General features: G+C 48.9%; 1 long non-coding RNA gene across 1 annotated transcript in view; it reads right to left on the bottom strand.

The window, feature by feature from the left end:
• The window catches only part of LOC142775756 (uncharacterized), a 30,733-nt gene extending 16,447 nt beyond the window's left edge, over window positions 1–14,286 (bottom strand). Inside the window, exons 1-2 of the long non-coding RNA XR_012886978.1 lie at window positions 14,197–14,286; window positions 3,427–3,484 (exon numbers count right to left, since the gene is read on the bottom strand). This is a non-coding gene — a long non-coding RNA (uncharacterized LOC142775756). The remainder of the gene's footprint in view (window positions 1–3,426; window positions 3,485–14,196) is intronic.
• Between the last annotated feature and the right edge of the window lie 8,143 nt (window positions 14,287–22,429).

Raw genomic sequence — 22,429 nt, 5'->3', positions numbered from 1 at the left:
GATAAGAACGTGCGGCCACGGTTGGTGAGAAGTTGACGGGGAGCACCGTGCACTAATATTATGTCGTACAGCAGAAAGTCCGCAACGTCGGTAGCGCAGCTGGTCGGGAGTGCTCGTGTGATTGCGTACCGCGTCGCGTAGTCCATGGCAACAGCAATCCATTTATTTCCGGCTGTTGAGAGTGGAAAAGGGCACAGCAGGTCGAGACCAACTCGAAAGAAAGGCTCGTAGGGAACGTCGATCGGCTGAAGGTAGCCGGCTGGGAGGGCAGACGGCGTTTTGCGACGCTGACAGGGCTCACAAGCGGCGACATAGCGTCGAACAGAGCGGGCAAGTCCAGGCCCGATTGTATGTGCGATTGTCGTACCCGATTGTATGTGCGAGAAACGCCCAAATGGCCCGTCATGGGAGCGTCATGAAGTTGATGCAGGACAGTGGAATGCAGGTGCGCTGGGATGACAGGAAGTAAGTCTGATCCGAAGGAATCAAGGTTGCGGCGATATAGGATCCCGTCTTTCACCAAAAACATTTGTGGGGACTGGTCGCGAGGCGTTGACTCCAGTTTGTCAATGATGGCTCGTAAAGAAGCATCCCGACGTTGCTCTTCGCCAATGTTTAACAGCTGCGACACGGGAAAAACGTCCGTGATAGCGTCGGTATCGGTTGCTTCGTCAACAGGGTAGCGGGATAAACAATCCGCATTCTGATGTAATCGCCCTGTTTTGTACATTACAGAGAACGTGTACTCTTGAAGGCGTAGAGCCCAAAGAGCGAGACGTCCCGTGGGGTCCTTCAGGGAGGTTAGCCAGCAGAGCGCGTGATGATCCGTGACAACACGGAATGAGCGCCTCTATAGGTATGGGCGAAACTTGGCGACAGCCCTTACAAGGGCGAGGCACTCGCGCTCCTTGATGAAATAATTGCGCTCGGCTGGAGATAGCAGTCGCCTTGCGTAGGCTATAACAGGGTCGTGTCCGCGTTGTTGCTGCAATAGCACAGCTCCTATGCCGTGTCCACTGGCGTCCATGTGAACCTTGGTTGGGGCTAATGGATCAAAGTGAGCCAAGATTGGTGGCGTTGTAAGCAGTGTCGTAAGTTGCGAAAGCGATGACGCTTGGTCATGGCCCCAAGTAAACAAGGCGTCTTTCTTCAAGAGGTCTGTGAGTGGGCGTGCAATGGTCGCAAAGCCCTAAACAAAATGTCTGAAATATGAGCACAATCCCACAAAACTGCGGACATCCTTTGTGGTCTTCGGAACGGGAAAGTTCATGACTGCGCGAATTTTATCTGGGTCTGAACGCACGCCTTGGGCATCGACAAGGTGACCGAGCACGGAAATTTGACGACGAGCGAAGCGGCACTTGGAGGCGTTAAGCTGGAGTCCGGCTCGACGAAAAACGTCCAGAATAGCTGACAAATGATCAAGATGCGAGTCGAATGTGGGCGAAAAGACAATAACATCGTCAAGGTAACACAAGCAGGAGGACCATTTCAACCCTTGGAGCAAGGACTCCATCATTCTTTCAAATGTGGCTGGTGCATTGCAGAGTCCAAAGGGCATCACCTTAAACTGGTGAAGACCATCAGGAGTGATGAATGCGGTCTTCTCGCGGTCCATCTCGTCGACGGCTATCTGCCAGTACCCTGGCCGAAGGTCAATTGTTGAAAAATAAGTGGCACCGTACAGGTAGTCGAGGGCGTCGTCGATGCGAGGTAAAGGATAAACGTCTTTTTTGGTAATTTTGTTAAGGTGACGGTAATCGACACAAAAGCGCCATGTTCCATCTTTCTTTTTAACAAGGACGACTGAAGAAGCCCAGGGGCTGCATGAAGGCTCGATAATGTTTTTCGCAAGCATTTTGCCGACTTCATGTTGTAATATTGCACGCTCCTATGCAGACACACGGTAGGGGCGTTGGTGAATGGGGGTTGCATGGCCAGTGTTTATGCGATGGGTGACAATGGTCGTTTGGCCTAAAGAGTTGCTGGCAAAGTCGAAAATGCTACGATAGCCCTCAAGAACGTGGCAAAGCGCTGCAGCTTGCTCAGACGTGAGGTCCGATGAACCATTCGCTCGATGTCGGCACCCCAAGAACGTGATGGAGTGGAACCACTGACTGAGCTGCAGCAATCGTCAACTCTGAAGGGCTCGACATGGTCATCTTGGAGAGCAGTAATTTTGGCCAGGGAGATACCCTGTGGCAGAACTTGGGTGGTGAGTGAAAAGTTGACCAGTGGAAGGAAGGTGCGGTTTCTCTTAATCGTCAGAATCATATGCGGCACAGCAACCCCATGCGTAAGCATCACTGCAGGAATCGGGGCCACCATGTAATCACCATCAGGTACTGGCGGTGTGGAGGATAAGTCGACAGGTGTGACAGAGTTAGGAGGCAGGCGCGTGAAATCAATGCAGCAGAGGCTGGTTTGCGGTGGGCTAGGTGGGTCGGAAAAGAGGGGTAAATCGAGATGGAGAGAGCCAGCTGAACAGTCTATGAGGGCAGAGTGCGTGGCTAGAAAATCCATACCGAGAATGAGTTCATGAGTGAGGGCAATGTTCGATAACGGCGAAAAGAACGACAGTGCTTCTCTCCCCAATAGACACTCTCGCAGAGCACATGCCAAGAATTGCGGCAGTTCCTCCATCGGCGACTCGTACAGCTCGGTCGAGGGCGGTTGTGACAACTTTTTTAAGTCGGCGGCGAAGGTTAGCACTCATAATGGACACATGCGCGCCAGTATCTATCAATGCACTGACACAAACATTGTCGACAGTAATGTCCAAAAGGTTCCGGTTCGTTGTTAACGTTAATCGAGGATTTCTTACGAAGGTCGTCAACGCAGCTCCACCTCCAGAAGCTGCACGGCCTAGTTTTCCGGTCGGAGATGCTGCGAATAGGTCGGGGAGGCAGCACGGCGTTGTGGTGGCGACCAGGACTGACGACGAGCAGGGGACGGTGACCGTTCGTAGCGAGGTCTGCTCAGAGGTGCTGTAGGAGCGAAAAATGTGGTCGGCATTGATGGAGAAACTGATGGGGACGACTGGCGAGCAGAAGTGGTGTGATACTGAGGTGCATAATGGGACGGTGGAGCCCAGCAGCTGCGGCAGTGACGTGCGATATGACCAACGCGTCGACAGTTGAAACATATGGGCCTGTCATCAAGGGTACGCCATGGTGCGACCGCTGCGCGTTTACATCAAGGTACGGGGGTCGTCCACCTCCACCAATAATGTTACGAGTAACTTGTTAATTGATCTATTTTTAGCGCACAGAACTGGACGAGCAAGATGGCACCAGACCAGCATCCAACGAAAACTGACTTCGTCCTCTTCTTTCATGCAGCCGTGTTTAGTGGCTATTTTGGCCACAGCTTGATATAAATCAAAAGAAACATCAGTAGGCACACGACAACTAATGCATACCTTACCACAAAAGGGAACCGCCATAGGTCAACTGATATTTGGCTATAAGTCTGCATCTTCTTTCTGAAAGGTGCCAAAGTTCAGCGTCAATTATGTTTTGTTGAAATAAATCAGTTGCATGGCAGCTAGTAATAAATGAATGTGACTTTGAAAAACACAACGAAAAATATGAATTATGACTGTAACAAACACAGAACATGCAGCCATGCAACATTCAGCTGCAAGTGCTTATTTCACTGCTTAAGCTGCTATGATGAGCTCACATGTTTATAAAGACATTATTGAACACAGCTCCACCGTAGTACAGCTTGCAACGTGTCTTAAACGTACAGGCATAAGGAAAAGTGTGCAGACCAAGGGTTGTGTTGCAGAATGCATCAACGTGCCATCTCTGCATACTGCCTGCTGCAGTGTGCATGCCTGTCCAGTAGTAATCAGGTGGCCTCGCACAGCACTTTGTTTGACGAAGTTATGACGCTTATAGCCAAAACGACCACTGAGTGTTGCTTTCTTTGCTCCAATATATGCCGCTATTTCACACAGCAGCTTAGGCAGCGCCAATCGAAGTGCCGAGCGCTAGCTTTTTTTTTACCAGTTAGCCTAAAATAAGCATAGCTAGCATCATATAACCAAATGAAGCCAAGCATAAAAAATTCAGTTTCCTCGGCTCAGCTTGCCCTTGTCACATTAAGCCAAGTTAAACTTGCCTTGTTGCACCAAACTGTAGTAAAAACTACTCAAGCATAGTGTAGCATAATATAACTTGTAAAAGCTGAGCATAAGCAGATTAAATTAAGCCAATTTTAATTAAGCAGAGTCCTTTGCTGTTTTTGTGTTAATCCATGTAACACATAAATGAGCCGAGGGGGGTCAAGTTAAGTATATCCAAATCGAATTAGGCATAATTGATAATGGTATCACTTCATTTAGCCGAGCATAATTAGCTTCGATAAGGCAAACCCAATCGCGGTCGAATAATCCAAGTCGAGTTCCCCATGAGCCAGAGAAGAAGAGCCCAGGAAGAGGCTGCTCGTAGCTCAAATCATCATAGCTAAGAATCAGCCTCTCTTAACACATCACTTTTAGAAAAAAAAAACTAAACTCGAACTCGCAAAAAACATATTATTTATGGGTAATTGTAATCAGATTAATATTATTAAACGGACGCATTCTGAGTGACTGCATGCTACAGCGACTCAAGTAAGTTTGCTCTGCATGAAAGAACTTTCTGGCCGAATGCTACACGCCGTCGCTCGAAACACCGAGGGTAAGCAGCACCAAATAGAAGCACACCAAAGCAATGCGAGGTTTTTGATGATCTCAAGTGGCGTTACGACTACCCCCCGGTGGCCTTAGCAACAAAACTGCACGTTTGCGCGTCACGCGTTTTGAATGTATGGCCATTGCTCATTTTTGCTTCCCCTCAACCGAAGCTATATATATATATATATATATATATATATATATATATATATATATATATATATATATATATATATATTAAAATAGAGGTGTTGTACGGCGAGAAAGGTTCAGACGCAGCTTTGCAAAATGAGCTTTAACAGGCAGGTCTGGCTAATGGCGAACGGCGTGCGCGAGCTACTCCTGCAGCCACCGATCATCCTCGTCTTCTTCATTACCAGCAGAGCGTCCGTTATTCAGATTCATTACAATTACTCCCCGCGAAATAAGGAGCCATCCTGGCGACCTATGGACAAGTAAACACGGGAGGGTCGTAGCAGGGCTTAAGTCTCGAGACGTGGACAATTTCCTGGCCACGACGACGTTGGTCAGAAGATGGTTCCATTGGCTCGATGAGGTAATTCACCGGTGACATTTTTTGTAGCACACGATATGGGCCGTGATACTTGGGGACCAACTTGGTAGAAAGGCCAGGTGTAGCCGAAGGGACATGCAGACAGACGAGTGAACCTGGATCGTAGGAAGTAGTGTTATTTGATGCGTCATGGTAGTGTTTTTGGCGTCCTTGGTCTTGAGTTGTGAATGATCTTGCCAGTTGGCGGCATTCTTCAGCGTATGTAGCGGCTTGAGACAAAGTCGTGGACTCTGAGGAGTCAGGTTTGTACGAAAGGATGGTGTCCATAGTGCAAGAAGGTTCGCGTCCGTAAAGGAGGAAAAAAGGAGAGAACCCAGTAGTGCTTTGAATGGCGCTATTATAAGCGAACGTGATAAACGGGAGCACTCGGTCCCAATTGGAGTGGTCTGACGAGATATACATAGACAGCATGTCACCAAGGGTGCGGTTGAAGCGCTCTGTCATTCCATTGGTCTGGGGATGATAGGCGCTTGTAGTGCGGTGAACGACGTGGCACTCACGCAGCAATGTTGTGATGACGTCTGACAAGAATACGCGACCACGATCACTCAGTAACTCCCGAGGTGCTCCATGCCGTAATACGATGTTGTGAAGAACGAAAGTCGCAACGTCCTTTGCTGTAGACGAGGGAAGGGATGAAGTTTCGGCATACCGCGTGAGATGGTCGACGGCAACTATGGTCCAGCGGTTACCGTCAGCGGTGTTGGGAAGGGGATCGTAGATATCGATGCCGACGCGGTCGAATGGTCGGGATGGGCATGGTAAGGGTAGCAAGGTACCGCTGGCGTGACAAGGGGAAGTTTTTCGTCTCTGGCACGTCGAGCAGGCCCGAACGTATTGTCGTATAAAACGGTACATGCCACGCCAGTAATATCGGAGACGTATGCGAGAATAAGTCTTCAAGAAACCTGCGTGGCCACATTGGGGATCGTCATGAAACGTGGAACAAATTTCGGATCGCAGATGACGTGGAATCACAAGTAGCCACTGACGTCCACCGGGTGCGTAGTTGCGTCGGTACAGCACGTCGTCGCGAGTGGCGAAGTGCTCGACTTGCCGACGCAATGTGCGAGGCACTTGCGTGCTGTACAGACAGGACAGGGCGTCCTGTACGGACAGGACGCCCTGTCCGTACATCCTGCTACGCGGCGAGTGTCTGGGAAGCCTCGAGACCTTAAATTGTATTTTCGAAGACCCGATCTATCCAGACAAGCCATTTTTACCGACTTGTGCCATTACACCCGCAACGGACGCTAATGAACCTATAGATGTATTCCGCAAGTCCATTGATTGTAACCTCACCCCTGGGCAGCAGGAACAGCTGATCAAGCTCCTACAGCATTTTCGAGCCTCGTTTGATGACAATCAGCCTTCCTTAGGTCGAGCGTCATCTGTTGTTCACCGTATAGATACCGGTCAAGAGACGCCAATACGGCAGCGTCCATATCGTGTGTCGACTACCGAACGCCGTGCCATCAATGAACAGGTTGACGACATGCTGACACGTGGCATAATCGAACCGTCAAGCAGTCCCTGGGCCTCTCCAGTTGTGTTGGTGGAGAAGAAGGACGGATCCATCAGGTTTTGCGTAGACTACCGGCGTCTCAACCGAATCACGCGCAAGGATGTCTATCCGCTGCCACGCATTGACGATGCCTTGGACTGCCTACAGGGAGCCGAATTTTTCTCTTCTTTAGATCTGCGCTCTGGATACTGGCAGGTACCCATGGCAGAGGTTGATTGTGAAAAAACTGCTTTCATCACGCCCGACGGGCTTTACGAATTCACAGTCATGCCCTTCGGCCTCTGCAACACACCAGCTACTTTCGAGCGGATGATGGACTCTATCTTTCGAGGCCTCAAATGGAACGTTTGCCTTTGTTATTTAGATGACATTGTCATCCTTTCAACCGATTTCGCAACCCATTTAACCCGCCTCGAGAAAGTCCTCGCGTGTATTTCTGCCGCGGGGCTGAAACTGAATCTGAAGAAGTGCCATTTCGCTGCTCGAAAGCTTACGATCCTTGGCCACATGGTTTTAAAAGACGGCATTCTTCCTGACCCTGCCAAACTTACAGCCGTTTCAGCGTTTCCTAAGCCGACCACCATGAAACAGCTCTGAAGTTTCATAGGCCTTTGCTCCTGTTTCCGGCGCTTCGTCCGCAATTTCGCGACGATCATCGCTCCTTTGAACAAGCTCCTCGCCGGCTCTAGAGACTTGTTGGAAGCGCTTACGATTTCGTACTCGACGAGCCAGTCCTCGACGTCTTGTTCGTCGTTGCCGCGAAAAATTGGTGGGTCGCGTTGCCAAGGCACGCCAGTACAGTAGACTGTCGTTGGTAAGGCAGCTTGAGAAGGGCCAGGTTGAGAAGGGCCAGTCATGGTGAACGGTGAGGGTAGCGTCCGATTGCGAAGTTCCAGGTTGATGGGAACCCCGGCTCCTCCACCACTTAAAATAGAGGTGTTGTACGGCAAGAAAGGTTCAGACGCAGCTTGGCAAAATGAGCTTTAACAGGCAGGTCTGGCTAATGGCGAACGGCGTGCGCGAGCTACTCCTGCAGCCACCGATCATCCTCGTCTTCTTCATTACCAGCAGAGCGTCTGTTATTCAGATTCATTACAGTATATATATATATATATATATATATATATATTATAATGAGGCGTTTTAGAGTGTCACTCTTTTATAAAACAGGAGAGCGGTCACGACACGTCAAGCGGTAATGGCGGAACTAGCCTGAGTCCCCAGCCAACCAAACGTCGTCTTCTTCACCGACTGAGTCATACCCCCTGCCTTTCTGAGTAGCACTCATCTTCTTCACTACATTTTCCTCCCCTCCGGAAAGAGCCATCCTGGCGACTCATGGGCAGGAGACAATAGAGGGATCGCAATACGGTTTTAGGCGGTCTATGTGGACGGTCTCACGTCCACGGCGTCGTTGATCATGGGGCTGCTCAAGCGGCTCCACCATGTAATTGACGGGTGAAGTTTGTTTAACCACACGGTAAGGTCCGTCATACTTGTACATCAGTTTCGTTGAGAGGCCAGGGCTGGTTGAAGGGATGCGAAGCCAGACAAGGTCATCTGATGCATAAGAAGCCGGAGGCGTCGGGCTATCGCGGTGGTGTTTCTGGCGTTGCTGTTCAGCACTTGTGAAGGAACGGGCAAGCTGACGACACTCTTCCACGTATTTAGCAGCCTGTGACATCGTCGTCGACTCAGCAACATCCGGGTGGTAAGGAAGAATGGTGTCTAGCGTGCAAGAGGGCTCGCGACCATAAAGGAGGAAATATGGAGAGAAACCAGTGGTTGTCTGGACAGCAGTATTATGCGCGTAGGTTACAAAAGGGAGAATACTGTTTCAATTGGTGTGATCGGTTGCGACGTACATTGACAGTATATCTCCTAATGTACGGTTGAATCGTTCTGTAATGCCATTAGTTTGAGGATGATACGCGGTGGTGGTGCGATGAATGACTTGGCATTCTTTGAGAAGCGATTCGACAGCGTCCGACAAAAACACACGCCCTCGGTCACTCAAGAGTTCACGTGGTGCACCGTGACGTAAAATGATCTGATGCAGTATGAAACGACCGACATCACTGGCTGACGCAGAAGAGAGTGGTGAAGTTTCTGCGTAACGCGTAAGGTGATCGATAGCGACGATTACCCAGCGATTTCCAGCCGGTGTAATCGGAAGAGGTCCATACAGATCAATACCAACACGGTCAAACGGTCGAGCAGGACAAGGTAAGGGTTGTAGTGGAGCTGGAGAACTTGGAGTGGGATTCTTCCGGCGTTGACAAGCGAGACAGGACCGTACGTAGCGACGAACGAAGCGATACATTCCACGCCAGTAGTAGCGCTGGGACAGGCGGGTGTAGGTTTTTAACACTCCAGCATGGGCGCATTGTGGGTCGGCGTGAAAGGAGGCGCATATGTCTGAGCGGAGACGTCTGGGAATGACTAAAAGCCATTGGCGTCCTTCGGAGAGATAATTCCGTCTGTATAGCAAACCATCTCTGATAACGAAGTGGTGTATTTGACGGCGCATACCTCTAGGGATATTTTGCGAGCGAGTTCGACTCAACAAGTTAATTAGTGAAGCGATCCAAGGATCTTTTTGTTGCTCCTGTAGCATGTCGCTGACACTAAGTGCAGACACGTCGGGGGCAGGCGAAGACGGCGACTTGTCACTACATCGTAGAGGTGATCGGGACAAAGCGTCTGCGTCGGAATGTTTTCGGCCAGATCGGTAAACGACGTGGATGTCGTACTCTTGTAGCCGAAGCGCCCAACGGGCGAGCCGGCTGGTGGGATCTTTTAACGAGGAGAGCCAACATAATGCATGATGATCTGTAACCACGCTGAATGGGCGCCCGTAAAGATAGGGTCGAAACTTGCCTATGGCCCATATGATGGCTAGACACTCTTTTTCGGTGACTGAATAGTTGGCTTCTGCTTTTGTGAGTGCACGGCTGGCGTAAAAGACGACGTACTCGTCAAATCCAGGTTTACGCTGGGCGAGCACAGCACCGAGGCCAACTCCGCTAGCATCCGTGTGTATTTCCGTCGGGGCAAGAGGATCAAAATGTCGCAGTATAGGAGGTGACGTAAGGAGATGGCGGAGTGTGGCAAACGCATCATCACAAGCTGACGACCAACTCTTAGAAAGGTCGTTGTTTCCGGCAAGAAGGTCAGTCAAGGGCGATATGATGGAGGCGAAGTTGCGAATAAAACGACGAAAATAAGAACATAAACCGAGGAAGCTGCGAAGTTCTTTTAAGGTATTCGGCTTAGGAAATTCGGCAACGGCACGGAGTTTCGTCGGATCCGGAAGAATGCCATCTCTAGATACAACATGGCCCAAAATTAGGAGTTTTCTAGCGCCGAAGCAGCACTTCTTCAAGTTGAGCTGTAGACCGGCGGCGGCGAGGAAAGTAAGCACTGTCTCGAGCCGCTGAAGATGCGTTGAAAAGTCGCGTGAAAATATCACGACATCGTCTAAATAACACAGACATGTCTGCCATTTCAGGCCACGGAGGATGTTGTCGATCATGCGCTCGAAAGTGGCAGGCGCATTGCAGAGCCCGAATGGCATGACGTTAAATTCGTATAAGCCATCAGGTGTAACAAAAGCCGTCTTGGGGCGATCAGCCTCAGCCATGGGAACCTGCCAATAACCTGAACGCAGATCTAGTGACGAGAAGAACTCCGCGCCTTGTAAGCAGTCAAGGGCATCGTCTATGCGAGGTAGCGGGTAAACATCTTTGCGCGTGATCTTATTCAACCGGCGGTAGTCGACGCAGAATCTTATTGAGCCATCCTTTTTCCTGACTAGAACAACTGGGGAGGCCCACGGGCTGTTAGAGGGCTCAATAACACCTCGCTTCAACATGTCGTCAACTTGTTCCGCGATTATGCGACGCTCAGATGCCGATACCCGATACGGACGCTGACGTAAAGGAGCGTGAAGGCCAGTGTCGATTTTGTGAGATACTGTGGAAGCACGACCCAAAGTCAGTTGCTGGTGGTCGAAGCTGGCGCGGAAGCGCTCTAGGAGGGCGATGATGTCGGTGCGCTGCTGAGCAGTAAGGTTGGTGTCGATGCAGCGCGAAATTGCGTCGGTGAATGATGGGGAAGAGGATGACGCGCAACAATCAACAGCATCAATAGGTAGCGTAGTCGAGTGGTTAGGAACTACACGTGCACTCGAGGGATCAATGTCATCGGCAAAGCCCAGGCACTCTCCGCACAGTAACTTGGAAGGCGAGGGAAACGGATTTGAAACATAAATTGCACTTGATCCATCGTGAACATTCAGAACGGCGAAAGGAATCAGGAAGCACTTGCGGCGAACAGCGGTTTCAGAAGGCGTAAAAAGAACAGTTGAGCTGCTAGAGACGTCACAGGAAAGCGGAACTAGGGCAAACGAGAACGGGGGTATCGAAGTGTCGGCGGCAACGAAAACTTTTGAAGGCGAAAGGGACGAGTCGAGTGAAGCAGCGTCGCATAACGGCGCGAACTGCACTTCGGCGCGAGCACAGTCGATGACGGCATGATGAGTGCAGAGAAAGCCCCAGCCCAATATGTCATGGGAACACTGCGGGAGCACTACAAACTCGACGACATAAATATTGTCAGCAATAACGACACGTGCTGTGCATGCAGCAAAAGGGCGAATTCGTTGCTCGCTCGCAGTGCTCAAAACGAAGTCGTGAAGAGGCATTGTGACTTTTTTTAGTCGACGGCAAAGTTTTTCAGTCATTACACACACTGCGGCGCCAGTATCGACCAAAGCAAAAACAGGTATACCTTCAACGGAGACAGCAACGACGTTGGACGGCGAAAAACAAGGTCTTGTGGAGTTCGAAAGATCCGCAGTTCTTGCCCCCGGAACTGCGGCTCCTAGTTTTCCTCAGGGACAGGGCGAGGTCGACGTAGCATAGGAGAAAGGGAACGGCGTCGGGGTGAAGGCGACCGGTGTCTGTTGAAGTTCCGGCGAGGTGAAATTGTGTCCATGGTGGCAGTGTCGCCATATACAGCAGGCTCCGATCGTGCTGGGAAATCGTAATTGTTGGGCCTGACGTCGCCACGCCGGAAAAACTCGCGCCGTCGACAAAATCGTGCCACGTGACCCGCAATTCCACAGGCGAAGCATATGGGGCGGTTGTCTTGAGTGCGCCAAGGGTTCTGCAAGCGTGGAGGTGGTTGTCGGGAGAAAGGACGGGCAGCCTGGTACATAGGCTCAGTCGGTACGACAAAGGGGTGCGTGGACGTAGGCGTTCGCGACAAAGAAACGTGGCCGTTCGTGACAGGCGGACGTCGGGTTCCGTTCAGTGCTTCGGCATAGGTCAATGGAGCAGCCACCGGTGGTGCGTGAGCTGTTGGTAGCGCCTCGGACACTTGCTCCTGGACTACTCGCTGTATTGACGGCGCTAAAGTAGATGGGGCACCTTCGGAGGTATAAGGCACAAGGGACAACTGGCGTGCGACCTCCTCTCGTACAACAAATTGCTTGATCTCGAGAAGCAAAGTGGAGTGGTCTATAGCAGTGCCAGCCGACGTCAAAGCGGAGATTGTTGCACATGGTGCGCTGGCACGACGAGTGGTGTCACGCTGTTTCCAGAGCTCATCATAGCTCTGACAAAGTTGGATCACTTCCGCTACCGTTTGCGGGCTTTTGGCGACAAGCATCTGAAATGCGTCGTCAGTCACGCCTTTCAAGATGTGTTTGATCTTCTCGTATTCTGTCATGGCCGAGTTGACACGCCGGCAAAGGTCGACCACATCTTCGATATAACTGGTGTTCTGCTGAGCCCTAGCACACAAGCGCTGTTCGGCCCGTAGTTTGCGAAGCGCTGGACGGCCAAACAAGTCCGCAAACGCCGTTCGGAAGGCCGACCAGGTGGGGAGGTCTCTCTCGTGATTACGGTACCACAGGCTGGCGACGTCGGTCAAATAAAATTGGACGACAGTAAGCTTGTGCGCATCGTCCCACTTGTTGTGCTTGCTCACCCGGTCGTATTCGTCGAGCCAGTCTTCCACGTCTTTGTCATCGGTTCCACTGAAGGTAGGCGGATCGCGTTGCCGAAAGGAGCCGAGACAGACAGGAGCTGCAGTAGTTGGAGCCGAGGCGGCCGCCTGCTGATCGTCGTTCGTGGACATCGTAGCAACTGGAGGCAACGTACGGTTTCGCAATTCCAGGATTAGGCGGTACCCAGCACTCTCCACCAATTATAATGAGGCGTTTTAGAGTGTCACTCTTTTATAAAACAGGAGAGCGGTCACGACACGTCAAGCGGTAATGGCGGAACTAGCCTGAGTCCCCAGCCAACCAAACGTCGTCTTCTTCACCGACTGAGTCATACCCCCTGCCTTTCTGAGTAGCACTCATCTTCTTCACTACAATATATATATATATATATATATATATATATATATATATATATATATATATATATATATATATATATATATATATATATATATATATATATATATATATATTAAGAGTACGCGCTTGCAACACATGCCGCATTCACACTTGAGAAATAGGTGCCTAGCCAGAATTGAATTATTTTCGCGGGGAGGGGGAAGGGGGACACCTTCTTAAAATGGCCCCTTCTGCTCTCCATGCCAACGGACAAAAATTTGAGAGGGGAGGGGACCACGGGCCCGGTGTGCTACCCCCTGGCTACGTTGAGAGGTGAAACGAAAACACCAGAGCGGCCGGAAAACCACGTCCGCACGCGTCGAAAATGTTCGCATTTGTTATGGGCCCGGGGAATGATGCGGCAGCCACTGGTTTCGCGAATTAATTCGAGTTTGCTGCTTTCTGCGCGCTATCTTCTGTAACGAATTCCAGTTTTCACTCAAAGTACTGTAAAGACACAGCCAGAACTTTCTGAAACTTCGCATGGGTAGGTATACGCCAGCAGAAACGGCACGAGCGAATGCACCGGCAGCCTCGGCGTCGAATTCAGCCGGCTGTGCGCTAAAACGAGACACGTTATGGCATGCCGACTCGCTGCTGTTGAACCGTCTACTTCTAGTGTTCTCGGCGATCGTAATGCAAACCAGTGAGGCCGTTAAGCTTCGTCGAGCTGCACGAGTAGTTTATTGCAATTAGAGCTGTTGCGAGCCACCGCCGACGCTTTCGCCACCATGTTGCATTGATCGCGTGGTTTTTAGCTAGTCGGCCACGAATCGGAAAAAGGATCCGCTTTCGCGTGACGGGAAAATCACAGTCATTTTTTCGTTCCGGCGGCTTACGCGGCGAAGCGAGTGAACTCCCGGTGAGTTTTGCCGCTTTCACTCCAGGGAGAGGAAATGTCGAATTGGAATGCTGCGCGAGCCTTGTACCAACTGATTGGGTTGCCGTAGCGCGCACACATACGAACAAATAACGCACAAAGCTCATTCGGATTTACTTACCATGTGCCTTCCGCTTGAAAATTTGACAAAACCGACGACTTTGTGCCGTCCGCCGCTGGCTGCCTCGACGAACTGAAGGTAGAGGTAGTACAGAACCGACGCACTTTCCCGCGCTCGTAAATGCAGAAGATAGCATAGTCCGGACAACTTTCTCCGCCGCGCGTACTGGTCGTTCTTGGTACGTCGGATCGTAAGGCGCGGTTTACGAACTTTTCGAAGAGCGTTGGTGAGACGCGTGCTATTTCAAACTTGCCTACTAAAATAAATTTTGTGACGTTGACGCGTAGACATCGAACGGTCCTTCTCGCTTGTTTGTTCTTGTCCAAATGGGCGTATTTTAATACACCCTTCTCACCCACGAGATTTTTTTTCATTTTTTAAGTCACTCCCATTTCAGACTGGTTTAACTCCCATAGTTTCCGATTTTTGATGATCATAGTAAAAGAGTGGTTTCAGCTAAATTTATCCCCTTTCAAGAGAGTTTATTTAGAAATGGGTGAAAAAAGCACACATAATCTGTTTAAAACGCCCTTATGAGCTTATTTTTGTTTATGGTGATGCAGGTTTCTGCTCAGTAGGTAAGTACCAGCAAGATTCAGCTGTTATATACCTTTCCTTAAGGGTAAGTGCCTGATTACGATTCATTATTTGAGAATGTTTGTTGAATGTGATCCAGCCCGTCATTATTTCTCTAGTTATGTATTTCACTCTCATTGTTCGGCTCCGTGGTTACTGCCTGCCCTAAGTACGCACATTCCTTTACAGGTTCCAATGTCTCTCTACCTATCGCAAAGCGCTGTTGTCTGTCGAGACTGCTGCACATTACTTTAGTTTTGAGCGTATTATTTTCAGGCATAATTTTATGCTTTCCGCGTCCAGTTCAGTGATCATGAGCTCTAACTCACCCCATGATTTTCTCATCAAGGTAATGTAATCAGCGAAACGCAAGTTACTAAGATAATCTCAATTAAATCTTATCCCTAGTTCTACCGAACCTATGGGGCCATGAAATCCTCCTGTAAAGACGCGGTGAATAGCATTGCAGAGATCGTGTCTACCTGCCTTACACATTACTTTATTTGGATTCTGCCGCTTTCTTTATGAAGAACTAATGTGGCTGTGGATCCGCTGAAGAGTTTTTTTTTTTCAGTATGTTTATCAAGAGTTTGTCGATGACCTGATCCCGTAGTGCGTCCTCACTGTTGATGTCTCTTCTGAGTCAGATGCCTTCTCGCAATTTATGGAAGGTATGTATTGAAGTTGGTTGTATTCCGCGCATTTCTCTATTACCTGATTGATAGTATGAATATGGTGTATTGTGGAGCTGCCTGTTAGAAATCCTGCTTGGTCCTTTGGTTGACTGAACTCTAATGACGCCTTAATTACATTAGCTATTCCTTTTTAAGTAGCTTGTAGAGAGCAGAGAGTAAGCTCATCGGCCTGTATTTCAGTCTGTAAGTCCTTGATGTCTGCTTTCTTATGGATTAAAATGATGTTGGCATTATTAGTAAAGTAATTGCAGTAAAATGATTTATTCACATGAGGGACTTAACGTACGTCCCAAAACCATCATATGGTTATGAGAGACGCGGTAGGCCCCGCCGTGGTAGTCTAGTGGCTAAGGTACTCGGCTGCTGACCTGCAGATCGCGGGTTCGAATTCCGGCCGCGGCGGCTGCATTTCCGATGGAGGCGGAAATGTTGTAGGCCTGTGTGCTCAGATTTGGGTGAACGTTAAAGAACCCCAGGTGGTCGAAATTTTCGGAGCCCTCCACTACGGCGTCTCTCATAATCATATAGTGGTTTCGGGACGTCAAACCCCACATATCAATCAATCAATCAATCAATCAATCAATGATGCCGTAGTGGAGGGCTACGAAAATTTCGACAACCTGGGGTTCTTTAACGTGTGCCCAAATCTGACCACACGGACCTAGAGTATTTTCGCCTTCATAGGAAATATAGCCACTGCAGCCGGGATTTGAGCCCGCGACCTGCGGGTTAGCAGCCGAGTACTTTAGCCATTAGACCACCGTGGTGGGGCTAGTGGCTAAGAGATATGGCACAGCATTTAACAACCGTTAAATACATAACAGAGCGCTGTGCACCTAACATTCACAAAACCATAGTTCTTGTATTTTTTAATTGAGCTGGGATGATTACATTTTGCAGTAGCTTTATTGTTAGTGGGTATTCGTTTAAAATATCAGGTATTAATGTTGGTACATTTTCTAGGACGTAGTTTGTTTGTGGTGAGTTTTGACAATTTTTTATTGCGTAGTTGAGTTTGTTTCATGTAATATCTTTCTCCGAAATGCATTTTATTACAAGGGGGTAATCATGACAGCAGCCAGACGTAGACAGACAGACAGACAGACAGACAGACAGACAGACAGACAGATAGATAGATAGATAGATAGATAGATAGATAGATAGATAGATAGATAGATAGATAGATAGACAGACGGACGGACGGACGGACGGACGGACGGACGGACGGACGGACGGACAGACAGACAGACAGACAGACAGACAGACAGACAGATAGATAGATAGATAGATAGATAGATAGATAGATAGATAGATAGATAGATAGATAGATAGATAGATATGATAAAAGTACCTGTGTTACACAAAGAAATGCTTCAGGTCGTTTGCATCGCATGCAGCCCAGATTATACTACCGCAGAGTCATCCCTGTGCTTGAAACTCAGGAAACAACTGTTTCTGTGGAGGCTTGATGTCGGTTAAGGATCAAGTTAGGATGTGTAAACAAGTGTTTAGGAACAGTAAAGTTACAACCTGGTGTCACACAATACAAAACGCCGGTGTAGCATAGGGGCGAGTTTCCTCCTAGCGCCGAATCAATCGCAACCAGCCGGCCTCGAAAAAAAAAAAAAAAAAAGAACGACAAGCGCCGGTGGTTCGTGGCGTGGTTAGAACGTCAGGAGATTTAGGCAGGCAGGACACCAAGGCTAATACTCTACTTCGCGTCCCGCTTACATTCCCTGTCGTCTGCCGTAGCCTGTAAAACAAGCGTGCGTTGACTGCCCTTCCACGTTGGATTCCGTCACTTTGCCATACCCCTTTCCCACCCTCCTGCCGACGCCAGTGCCTTAGTTACAATATATTCTTCAAACCACAGCAAGTGCCACACGACCGAGTCTTCGCGTTCTCTGGCCTATCTGAAGGAAGGGCAAAGGGGGTGGGGTGGGGGTTACGATGTCGTTCGGAGATCCTGAAAAATAATCTTGTGGAACAAAAAAACATATATTAATTAAAACGGAAATTTTATATTATTATAAATATAGAGAGTAAGTCCTAATATAACAAAATTCAAGGACATTCCGCAAATTGCAAAACGTGTTCAGAGAAAGCTTGAGGCCTTTGGTGGTGTATATATGTCTTTTTTTTTTTTACAGTCACAGTGAAAAGGCACTGAACAGAATATATGCGTGTTTTTAAAATAAATTTTCACAATAAAATTGAGCGAAGCACAAGACTAATCAGCCTCCGTTTCTCATACTTTCGTATTCTCGCGTTGTGTAAATCGTGTGGACCCCATCTGCGCCCAGCGCTCAAAAAGCTCATCCGTCTTTCAGCGTGAGGAGAAATGGCATAACCTGCACCGTGCCCGGAAGCCGCACGGACAGCGGTCACCGCGAGTATGAAGACTTCTTGGTCAACGCGTCAATGAAGGCTTCTTGGCTCAGCATGTTAGCAGGTATGGTTGTCCTGCACTGTTTAAGATACAGTTGTATTGCATGGGCACAAAGATCATCACACTCGCATGTATATTGAAGCAGACGGAAAGAATTGGGAACCTGACAACTGATTGACCAAACCATCGGTTGCCCTTCTAGGTCGAGAGCTTCATTATCTGGCAAACGGTGCATGTGTGTATTAAATGAGATAATCTGCCTCGTCCTTCGGGTGTATGAAGTTTGTCGCTTGTTCAAATGCAAACTTTCTTTTTTTTTCTCTCTTTTTTTCTGGTGGTCCTTTGTAAACGCCATGTGGGATAAATAAACATTCAATCGATAGCCAGCATGCGTACTTGTTCTTTTTCGTTCGTGTTTTCTGCCGCGTAATATACTTAGATCCTGTATCACCAACAGGCTCAATCGTCCACTTTGATGGATGTATACGGAGTCAGCTTCCGCGAAAGCCGTCGTCCCGTCTAGAAAGTAGAAGAAAATAAAAAAGGTCTATTATTTGCCCCCAGTGTTGGTGGCACAGATCAGTGCCGTTAGGGGTGGTGATTGATTGATTGATTTGTGGGGTTTAATGTCCCAAAACCACCATTTTGATTATGAGAGACGCCGTAGTGGAGGGCTCCGGAAATTTTGACCACCTGGGGATCTTTAACGTGCACCCAAATCTGAGTACACGGGCCTACAACATTTCCGCATCCATCGGAAATGCAGCCGCCGCAGCCGGGAATCGAACCCGCGACCTGCGGGTCAGCAGCCGAAGGGGTGGTGAAAAACAAATAAAGTTGATAGGTAGAAAAAGAGAAGATAACCGTAAAGGGTGAGGGGAAGACAAGAGAGTATTTCGTTGGTACAGGCAGGTGAGATGAAGCGAAGCCATTGGACTATTGAGCGTTGAGGACCGCAGGAGCCGCAAATACGAGAAATGTTCGCCGGGCTGGTAGGCTTGGCCATGCGGGAAAGAGGAAATCCACCACATTTGTCGCAGGGAGAAGCAGTAGGCGGTAGCGGCGCACCATCTCGCATTGTTTACCTGTCAGATCAGAGAAGAGACAATGATGCGCTCGACCCGAACTATAGAGCGATTGCGTTTTTTTCCTAGTTGTGGGGAGCGTAGGAGGATACAATAATATTTATTTAAAAAATTTAAAAATCAATACGAAATAAAATCCAATGATTGAAGGGGGAAAATAAAGTTGTAAATACTAATATAAAATACCTTTATTCAAACTTCAGTACGCCATACAGGTGGCGACCGGGGGATGTGAAAGACGAAGATGACGTTCGCTCTCGAGACGCCGGCTCACGCGGATGTGCTGGCCACGCTTTGTCGGCTTCCATTCTTTTGTGCACGAGACGTGATGCAGCGCGTACGTGTCACTAGCACCATTCCAGTGATGTTCGACGGCGCCGTAGTTGATTGTGTCCTTGGAGGTCCGCCTGCCCAGTGGTCATTCTGTTTCTACCGGACTTTTTCGCTGCCATGGTCCGGACACCCCGGTGATGCAGGCCCCGTCTTCAGTCTCGCACAAGCCTTGGATGTTCCAGGCAACACGTTTTGGGCCGTCGGCCGCGTTCACACCCGACTTTGTTGCCGCAAGGTTCGAACAAGCATCAGGAATTCAGGCGATGACATCAGTAACCTTTGTTGCAAGTTTTCCGCTCCGTCTTCGAGGGCTGCACTCAGGGCAGCCTTGTGATTCGTGCACATGACCTACTACACTCCTGACCTGTTCAGATAGCGGGGTTCCTATGGGAGCGCGTGTCCCCGCTCTCGTTCAATCGCTCGCCGTAGGTGGCGCTACCTATAACCTGTTCGTCTGCTACTTTACGGCTGTTTGGACGGCGCTAGAGTAAGAACGGCTGCATTCCGTGATGAACAGCCGGCATATATGTGACTATTTTTTCACTTAGATGACTGGTCAAGTAAGCTGTTCAGTGTGACGAAAAATTTATTGCACACTGGTGGACAAATGCGAGAATCCGTAGACTTACATAGTGTAGGACAGCATATGTGATGTTGCGTCCATTTAATTGCAAAGAATTTGTGAATGACTTTTGAAATATTTGTTTCAAAATTATTTTTCATTAGTGCATAATAATTACGCAATATGAGTGCTCTGTTGGCCGAAATATGACCACGAACACTGAAGCTGACGTCAGCGAACAGGTGCTGACTAGCGCCACAGTGCTCGTAGGTGACGGCCCTAGCGGCAGAAGGTATGAACTAGAACGTGGGCGCTGGAAGAGGTGCTCTCTGGGCAGGTCAGGAGTGTAGTAGGTCATGTTCGTGCACTTAAACTACGTCGACGGCGGACACGATCCAGCGTGCCTGCACCGAATCCCATTGAAGCAACGACCCTCAAGTCTACGGAAAATTACGGCGCTAATGCCACCCGGTTTGCGCCGTATCGAGCTTCGCCAGGAGTGGCGCTTTTAAACGGTGGAGCTCTACGCTGCTTCCTGATGGGAAAGTGGCGCCTGTCACCGTGTGCTCATCGGTTTGTGCCATGCTTCCGATCCAAGACTGCGAAATGGTCCTTTGATTTTATCCTCAACCAGCAACCAAGACAGCTTAAGTAACGATTTTGTTTGATGTTAGTGTTTATTTATTGAATTAAAATTGCTATTTATTATTGATTCGATGACTGGGTTGAATAAATACCGGTGACGAATTCTTGTTCGTATTTTCTTTGTGAAGACAGTGTCAGAAGCATTCCGCTTTTTTTGGTGGTATGTTCACATTTGTATCGCTGGCGTACCAAGTTGGGGAAGGGGAACTGGGTTAGGCGGTGTCTGGGTTATTTGACACCCAGCTCGCGAAAATTTTCATTCTTGTATGTGTACGCGTACGCTTACTCAGCTTCACTCCGCTGATATCATCTCCCAGGCTGCCCTGCCCTCTCGCCGAGCGCTCCTGCCATGCCCCTCCCAATCTCGTGCATCATACGTGATCGCTGACGCCCTGCTTGAAACACCGCTTCCATCCGGTTGCCGTGATTCCGGCCGTCGACATCGTCAGTTGCGTTGTAGCAGCGTGCTTGTTGGCAACCATGGCTCCCGTGATCGTGCCGGTATAGACACTGCGTTGCGCGCAAGCATGGAGGAAGGAAAAAAATATAGGAGAGGCAGCGACGTCAGATTTCTTGAAGCCGGAAGTAGGGAAGGGTAGAGAAGGCTCCTCCTCTCAAGGTCGGGCACGCTGACTCGCTATCTCGCGTCGTTATCGGCTAGCCGACTCTCGCGTCGCACCTGCAGAGCGTCGGGGCGCCGTCAGCTGACAGACAAGCCGAAGAACGAAGCATGTGATTTTATCGAAGGAAGAACAAAGGAGCTCGGCAATGCCTTCTTCAGGGTGCCCGAGTGCCGCTCGCGCGCGATTTGAAAGGAACCGGGCGTCACCTTCCACGTGTAAGCGTATTGCATTTGCTTTGTATATTTGACGCATGATCGGAAGTAAACGCATGTGCTAGCTCTCAAAACATAATGCACGATTCTGCATGCGTGAGCATAGTGTTCCTCTGCTTTATTCAAGGCTGTAGAACATGCTCTAAAGAAATGGAAAGTTGGGCCAGTTGGTGACTCTCCGTGACTTTTAAAACACAGTAAAATTACGATGCCGACGACACGGCCATTGCGGTGGTGTTTGTGTTTTCGTCTTCTTTGTCCACGTCGCGGTTGCGTGGTGTTTCAGTTTAATCGTGGCTGTTTGTCCATTTGTTATAATATATGCGAATGCGCGTATGTAATGTTGCATGCTTTCAAACAGCTTTCCCAAAGATCCCCGTCGTCGGAGGCTATGGATCGAAGCCATAGGACCCGGTCAACGTGACTGGGAACCGGCAAAGTCGGCTTGTGTGTGCTCAATACACTTTGCACTTGAACACTTAAATCGGGCGTTGCCGCTGGCAGTTCGCCTCCACGAGGATGCCGTCCCTGCCCCTGTGAGAGACCACAATAACTGCGCCCTGGAGATTTAAATGCTCAACTTTTATTAGGGCGACGCGTAAATTGAATGCGTGCTCGTACTTCGGCATATTTATTCGGTGGATAGTAAGGGAAATGGGAAAAAAAATGAATATATTGCTTTAAGCATTATGCTGGCGAAGCTACAGTACTGTCTTGTCGTGCAGATCATTAATTACATGACTGCATGCAATTTATGAGCAAATTTCTGATGATGTTCCACTAGCTGACAAAGGTTTCTCTGTTACATAATACGCCCCTTTAATTTTAAACCAGAAAGAAGCTCTTAAGCATTGATGAAAAATAAGCTATACTTGTCAAAATTTCATTTCATTAGTCCTTCTCAAATTTTGGCAATTACAGTGCATTCAAGTTTTAGCAGTGTATTGTGCTCTGTTGCAGCATTGCCATCCCCGAGGGTAATTAGAGTGTCTAGCTGCTGTTTCTTGCATGCAAATGTGTTAATTGAGACGCATAGGTGTGTTAATTTTGTTCAGCATTTTTGTTGTCACATGCATTTTAAGGCCACAGAACCAAGAAAGTGGGAGTCAGAGA

The sequence above is a fragment of the Rhipicephalus microplus genome, chromosome X (genome assembly GCF_043290135.1).
Source record: "Rhipicephalus microplus isolate Deutch F79 chromosome X, USDA_Rmic, whole genome shotgun sequence".
In the NCBI taxonomy this organism is placed as follows: Eukaryota; Metazoa; Arthropoda; class Arachnida; order Ixodida; family Ixodidae; genus Rhipicephalus; species Rhipicephalus microplus.
Note: the sequence above shows the minus strand (reverse complement) of the source record. Positions and strands in the feature narration are given on the sequence as shown.